The sequence below is a fragment of the Camellia sinensis genome, chromosome 7 (genome assembly GCF_055761805.1).
Source record: "Camellia sinensis isolate YWXY chromosome 7, ASM5576180v1, whole genome shotgun sequence".
Lineage (NCBI taxonomy): Eukaryota > Viridiplantae > Streptophyta > Magnoliopsida > Ericales > Theaceae > Camellia > Camellia sinensis.
The window spans coordinates 194,352,577-194,360,994 of NC_138967.1; the positions used below are offsets into that span (position 1 = coordinate 194,352,577).

Below are 8,418 nucleotides of genomic sequence, written 5' to 3' on the forward strand. Positions count from 1 at the left end.
AATTTATTTTATGGGGCACTTTTCATAAACTTCTTTTCATCTACTTATATTCTATTTAATCCACATTATTTTCTTATATTCTAATAAATTCTATGAGTGATACAGTTACCAAAATCCTAATAATATTCACATTTATAGTGTCAATATTCTGTGATGTGAATGTTCACATTGTTAATGTGAACATTCACACGTCAATATAAATATTCACATTGTAAAATATAAATGTTCAAATCACCAAATTGTTAACCGTTCAAAAAATATTTATAAGGGTAGAAATATCCATAAAATATTTTAAATATGAGAATTAGGATTTAGTAGATCAAATGTTCAAATAATACAAGAATATCTTATAGACTAATTGGGATATAAATACTTAAAAAATGATTTTCTAATGAACCTCCCTTATTTTATCTTTTAATACTATTTCGACCAAAAAAATCGAAAAAACATCTTCCCAAACACCACTTATGTCTCTCGTATAAACCTCACTTAACATGGATTCGAAGCTCCTCCGTGGCAGTTGAGAGAGAGAGAGAGAGAGATAAGAGAGAGAGAGATAAGAGAGAGAGGGAGAGGGTGATGTTGGAGAGCAGACTCGTATGGCTGGCTATTAATTTCTTAGAAAATTTTTATTTATTTTTCTATAATTTAATTTTTATTTTCTTAGAAATTTTTTCTAAAAGTATATTTTAAAAATGAACCAAACAGAATTTTATAACAAAAAATGTGTCAGCATTATTCATTAAAAAAATGTCATTATACTTCAAACAACAAACAAATTAACCAATACAAAATAAGTTATATAACGACTTTGCTCGTAAAATGAACCGTTTAAAAATGAAACATATTTGATTGTCCTTATTTAAAATAAGATTCAAAATTTAAGATTAAATGTATTATAATTAAAAAGTTACGGACTAAAGTGACACAAACCCTAAATTAGAGGGTGTAACGGCCCAAAATGCAAGTCATAATTATATTAATTGAATTATGAGTTAGTCATTGATTATGTGATTTATTTGTGCATATCTGTTCAAATTGGGAATAACCTGTTGACATTACGATTTTGGAATTGAGATTGAAGACCTTAATGGGTTCAGAAAACGGAATGGAATACATGGATATGTTAATGGGAATTTTTAGAACTATTTGGGAAGTTCAATTGAAAATTAATTCCGTTTGATTCATTAAGTTATATTTGGCTGGCCTAAATAGATATATATGACATATTATACATATTTGAGCTTATCTTTATCCCTTTCAAGAGCCATAAATGTGTAGAGAAAGAAAGAGAGTTCTAGAGAGAGAGAGAGAGAATATGAAGAATGTATAGAGATTGAAAGGGAAACTCAAGATTTAGCTTGGATTCTCCAAGATTGTGCAAAAATAAGAGTTAATGAAGGCTTTAGGTAAGATTTTACCTCTCAAACCTTAAAGATCATGAATTAAGAGTTGGATTTATGGATTTGATGGAAGCTTTTACATGTATTTTGTCATACAAGGCAAGAACATGGCATGATTTCATGAGATTCATGTTTGTAACTTGTTTTCTTGCATGATTTCTAAGATTCTTAAAGATTTCAAGGGACTTTCTCCATGAATTATGGAATTAGAACTCATCACGTGCATAGCTTTTGATTTTGTTCTTGACTTCAAGGCTTTGAGCTTGTAAATGGAATTTTGGTTTTGCTTTGAAATTATGATTTTGATTGAAGTTAGAATTGTTTAATTCAATATGGTTTTGTAAGGTTTTGGGCCTTGATTTGTATAAGTTGATTTTATAAAAAGTTGAGGCTCCATTTTCAGTAGAGTTTTTGGACTGGTTTTACACCCAGATCGTTCGAGCGGCCAGGTCTCTTTTGGCACAAAATGCATTCTGAAATCACTACTCGTGCGGCCAACAGGGCAGCTTTTCTAGTTTTGTTTTCTTTTTATTTTTCTGACTTCCGGACCTTCATTTACATGGTTTTGACGTGTAATACACATCCATATGCATTGCATGAGCATGGAAGGAACTAGGAATAAGAAGAACCAAATGGATTAAGAGTCCACTAAATGATTGGACTATGATTGAACATGTTATTCTTAATTGTGTTTCGGTAGGTCAGACGCCGCGTCCTACTCACGAAATTCAAGGAGCCAACTGTGAGTAACAACCTTGTAAAGATATGTTTGTATTATAAGAATTTTATGACTTATAAAACGCTTTGTTTCTGAACTGCTTTTTGCTGACTAATTGAATAATTGTCCTGTTTTATGAACTGTATTCGTGGCATTCTTAGCACCTGTTTCTGCTATTGTTACAGAGATCTCTGTCAGTTCCACTTCATGGAACTTCTGTTTGCTGTATTGATGGCCATCATATATGACTTTTCGGTCTTCAGGACCGTCTGCTCAGTCTTCATGACCGTTTGTATTGTTCTGCTATTGGATGTACCACGTATGACTACTATGCTTTCTATGTAAGATAGGGATCTGCTAAGCATATGATTCTGATCTTTTGTTTACTACTAAATTGACCAATTTGAATTGCAGTAAAGACATCAATTATAACATCTTTACACTGTTGTTATTCATTGGGCTCTAAGTCATGGTGTTATATATGTATATAGGTGATCAAGTGCATGAAGGGACATAGTGGTGCTGACCTAGCCTCAGTTTTGTCAAGCCAGTTTTTGTGCCTCACCGCGAGGTTCTCATCGGTCAAGTGTCGAGGCTTTTGGTTGGTACAGAAATCACCCTTTTGGGATTCAATTATATATCATGAATAGTTTATGATCTTTGTGTACCCTTTTACTAGTGGGATTGAAATCCCACTTTTGCTTATGTTTTGGACGCACCTTGGTGTGGATTGTTGTACAAGATGGTATGTAAGGATTATTGTATGTGGGTAAATTGACGGTTATGTATGTACATGTTTGGTCATATAGTTGCACAACTCAATGGATTATTGGTTATTTCTATATTTTAATTTTCAGCTAGCCCCGATTATTTTGATTTGTACAGAAAAGCCTTTGGTAATCTTAGATTACTTGTGATGCCCCAAAATTTGAGGACATCATAATAAAATTTAGAACTTAAAATCAGTTTTCTTAATTAAGAACTCCTCATCGATGTTGCCACCAAGTTTACTAGCATCCATTAATTAACGACTCAGAAATTAAAAGTTCTTACATTACAACTCCAATAAAACTTAAAAATTAGTTTTAGTACATAAAAAAAAAGAAAAAAAAAGAAACACACACACACACACACACACAAATATAAAAAGAAAACTAAAAAACTTAGAAAAATGGTTCATGGAACTTAGGCACTCTTCAAGCTAACCAAGGCTGAATATCGTCTTGCAAGGCTTCGATGTTTCCTTTGATTTCTTCGGTACCTAGCATAAAATGCTAGGATAACGGGAATGCCAATGAGCGACGAGCTCAATAAGATACGACAATCCGAAAATACCCACCCCGATAATAATACTCACAATTAATGAATAATGTGTAGTAATAGAATAACAAGTATCATTTAATAAGCATAACAGGAGTGCTATCAGTTGAAATAATAATAATAAATAATAAAAACAATGGCAAACGGAAGCAGTATTTCATCATAAAGAAAATGCCCACTTTTCTTTTTAAATTCTCATAGATTTAGTTTATCAGATAAGTTCAAGTAACTCCCCGCGGAGCACTATTTCCACTCAATCGCTAAGCAATGGCCACGGGCAATTCTGACTCCCCCTTAGTCAAATATTCAAATGTTACTTGCTGTAACTACCAATGATGCCCACACACCAGAGTTACATACCCGAGTCGTGACATCACGTTCTGCCCCAAGGAAACGGTCTATGTTGTGATACTCGCACTACCAACCTTATATCGCCTATACCGATAAAATCTGAAATACCTTCCCGTGCCATGTTAGGGTTCACAATTCACTTGCGCAAGATTCTAAACCGGGCTCACCCTATCACTTGTAAACTTTAATGCATTTGTTTAATTTCGTCTTTCTCTACTTCGTTTAATTCACATTTTGATACATGTGCAAATTTTAGTTTGAAAACCACAGTGTCATAATGTTTATATAGCATAACACAATCATGTATGGTAACCAAAATAGATATGACAGAATGTCTTAGGACTCATCACAAAGTTTCTTAGGAATTCACACACTTCGTCTTTCAGTACTATATGGTCAGAAAAAAAAAATATGAAACCCATACCAAACGAAGTTCAACCATTACAATATTTTAATTGGTTCTAGTTCATCGAATTAGGAAAATTTTTCAAAAGAATACCAGGGCTAAAAATGATTTTAAAATGGAGAAACAAATTTTGGAAGAAAATTAGTTTTTCTGGGACAGTGAGTTACATTAACTTCCAGCACAGGTGATCTGTGTTTGAAAAATAAAAAGGGGCCTCAAAAGATGTCAAAAAGAGGTATGGTTAGAACGGTTTGCTAGAAATTTGAGTTTAGAACATATTTCTAGAAGAGTTTGAAGACTGAAAACTAATAGAAGATTGTCAAACAATTTTTCTAAGAAAACTGGACAGATTCTGTCACATTTTGGAAAAATTGACGTTTCTTTGTCAATACTTAATAAAAAAAATATAAAACCAGCAGCATTTGAAAGGTAACTTAAAATATAAATTTTTCAATTTGAATCACTTGAAAACTCATTCTGTAGAATAAACGGTGACCTGGTAAAGTTAGCATTGTTGCTGCCTCCAAACAGCAATGAAGTTAAAAATATGTTTTGGCCATGAAACGTTGTCAAATAAATTTTTTTCCCGATATTCTAGCACCATGAAAACATGTTAAACTAACTCCAGTAGTGTCAGATTTTATGAAAGTGTTCTCATAAGTTTGTTTGGGTTTATTTAAAACGGATTAAAAATCTGTTTTGCTGGAAGTTCATTATTTTATGAAAAACACGCTTTGTATTCACCATGATCATACGCAAGACTATAAAAATTATTTCTTGGTACTATTCCCATGTGAAACTCTAATCCTTCATATTTACTTTCATTAGTGGGAACAGGGAATAGATAAAAATAATATTTATGAAGAGTGAACACAAATTCATAAGCATGCAAGATTATTTCAAATAATGAAAAATATTTGAGCACATAAGAAGAAAAATCAGTAGCTAAACCATCTAATCCATACTTGTAAGAAGGATAGAAATCATATAATCATAAGATTATCATTTTATCAAAATGTAAACATGCATGGAGCTATTGTGTATTAACAATGCACACTTTTGCATATTTTTGATATATAGATTTAGTTAAGAAAAATATCTAAGGGAGGATAGATGTTGAGTATTTCTACCTTAAGAGCTTTTACAAAAATTTCTCAAAACTAGTTTTGAATTGATAACCACCAAGCACTCTCTCTTCTTCCTCTCTTTTTCTTTTCTTTCTACTTTTCCACTTTTTTCTTTTCCTTAGCCATGGAAATGAAAAGGGGTGAATAGTGCTCTACTTTTAGGAGCTTGGAGACAATTATTTATTATTATTATTGTTATTTTTTTATTTTATCTTTTCTGTTGACTTGGAATTATCATCTATATGTATAGGCTTTAGAGTGTGTTTCTATGCATTCCTTGGCATGCTTTGACAACAGCCTCTTAGGAAGAAAGACAGCTGAATTCCTCTACCCAAAACAAATCTAATTCCCCTTCTTTTTTTTTTAGTACAAAAATAAAAATTAATGAATATATATAACCTAGTTACTAGATATTTGCTCCTTACTATCCTCTGATTAATTTAGTTACTATTTATTTAACTCATTTAGTTTCTACACTGTATTTAGCTACAAAAATTTTATCACAAAAAGATAAATAATTTTATTTAAAGGAATTTATATTGGTATTAATCATGATGCTATTAACATTATAATTTAATAATTTAATAATTAATCACTATTAATTGACTTAATATTGCTATTAACAAACTAATTAGTTGTCTAAAAATTCAGGTTCTTACATTACTGGCTGGTTACAATGCTAAACCTATAGGTGGTTTCAGTCCTGACAGAAGGTATCAGAGCATGAGTTAATTTGCCCACACACGTGTCCATATGAGCTGTAGAGTGTCCTAGAAAAGGATTTTGGACATTGCATTGGCATGTGTGAGTGTGTGAACTGCTATGAAAATGACAAACAAGGAAATAAAGATGAAGAATTATGAGAACTTTTGTGAATACATATAAAAATGAAATGAAATGAATGCACGTGAATTGAAAAGAATATATTTGAACCGCAATCTGTGAAAATTGTAAAGAATTATTGGCCTATGGTTATGAGTGCTAGAAAGAACAAAGAACAAATCTGACATGAATTGAACAATGTGAGAACTGTAAGAGTTTTGCCTATGTTTATTAGTGTTCTGTTTACATATAGAAAAAAAAAGGAAAGAACGGTCAATGGAAAGGCAAAATGATATGGACTTTGTGAATATGTTGAAATGAAATGAGAACGGAAACTATGGAAAGTCTTGTTTGTGCTTATGAGTGTCTCTACTTAGATGAAACTGAAGCATCAGAGGCTAGAAGTGATTGGTTAGAAAGAATGGTGGAAGTTTCAACTGAACTAATAAGACAACTGACACAGATTATGTGCAAAATGTTTATATGGAAATTGGGGATTGTACACTTTTGATTGACTATATATATATATATATATATTGTGAACATGCACTTTGATTTTGGAATGCATCTGAGAATTACCTTACTAAATAGATAAGAGTGAAATTGTTTGTCATTATATGGTGTGTTTCGTCAAATACGAATGCCAAATGAGTATTGCTACTTTTGCTTAATGATTGTCTATGGGAAACTGTAACAACATGAATGTGTTTACTATCAGCTGTTACATAGATTGATTGAACTTTAATTGTGGAGTACCCCTGAGATTTATTGATTGAATGAAATTTTATACGCGATGCTCTGAAACTATACGACATTGATTGACCACCTCTGCTATGGAAAGGTTTGGACTTGTCAGTTTGCTACTTTATTGGGTTTGTTCTTTACACTGTTGTAGACCGCCCCGAACTTCGCTTCGCGCGCCCCCTTTCGAAGAGGGCGTGAATCGTTGTTCTAGCTACTACAGTTCGGAATCGTGTCACGGTTCTGAATCTAATCTCACAAAGTGCAATCTAAGACTGATAAATCACCAAAGAGTCCAAATCCGGCAAATCATTTTGGAAAATCGATTTTAATTAAAAAGTGCCAAACATGGACTGCTTTGCCAGATTTCAGAGTCACCACCTAAATGTTTTGTTTTTGAGAAATTTAGGAAACCTTGACTCGTGCCTAAGGCCACGTGTCCGTCATCACCAAAGTTGCCTCGGCTCGGGAACTTGGGTACGAGAGGGGAAGGTCCTAAAATGAGCACCCCTGCTCGCCCGATCAAAGATCGGCCTTTACTAACATGATATGTTATTTCTAAACACATGTGTTCTTATTTCGGTTTATTAGCTAGCTTACTATGTGATGCACAAAACATACAAGTATAGACTAAATCACTCGATTTGGAACAAAACATCTCATGTTTGTTTTTTAAAGTGGTTTGAAAGTGCTACTCGCAAATAGGCTAAAGCGCGGATTTGCCACCCTCAAGTGGGCTTTAGACAAACATGATTTGCCACTTCAAGTGGGCTTAAAACGCACATTTCATCGAGTTGTTCTAATCCAGGCAATCAAGCCTTTACCCACATGCATTCAAGCAGTTATAGCAGCTAAGCACATAGCCTTATGGCAAGCATGCTAAACATGGCAAAACTTACACAAATGCAAGAATGCTAAAGCATAAACACTCACAGCGTACTTCGAGCCAAAACAAAAGCTAGTTAGTAATCATACATAATCCTAGCTATGTTAAGATGCCTAATGCAACACATTCAAAAATGCAACTAAAATAGGCCCAGCTATCTAAGATGGCATATGAATGCAACACTTGATAACATGCTGTTAAACACGTATTCAAGTAAATGTAATGAAAGACAATGCAGTTTGAATGATGCGCCGAGCCCGGTGCATGCAAGACAGATGAATGGATGCACGTATGCAAGCATAAGGTATGCTAATCGAAATATGCCCTAAACTAACCATCGAAAGCTGATAAGTAAAAAGGAGAAAGATGTGGGGTTGGAAGATATACATCACACACACACACACACACACTTATTACAAAATGCCCTTTCGACGGAGGGTCCGAATAAATCAACTAACTAGCTACGCTAAGCTAATTAATTACAAACCGAATTAAAACTAGCTATACTAAGCTAATTAGAATATTACAAAGATGAAATAAATTAGATAAATACATTAACTAATTAATTACAAAATCAACAAATTAACTAGCTAAACAAAGCAGTTAAAATGGCCTCGGGGGGAGGGAGATATGCATGCTCGATC

The 8,418-nt window shown here is 33.2% G+C and overlaps 1 long non-coding RNA gene across 1 annotated transcript; it reads left to right on the plus strand.

Annotated features, from left to right (window-relative positions):
• The first annotated feature begins 550 nt into the window (after positions 1 to 550).
• Positions 551 to 2,959, plus strand: LOC114308396 (uncharacterized). The gene is made up of 3 exons (XR_014336661.1): positions 551 to 2,145; positions 2,307 to 2,462; positions 2,613 to 2,959. It is a non-coding gene; the product is annotated as an uncharacterized LOC114308396 (long non-coding RNA).
• Positions 2,960 to 8,418: the final 5,459 nt, after the last annotated feature.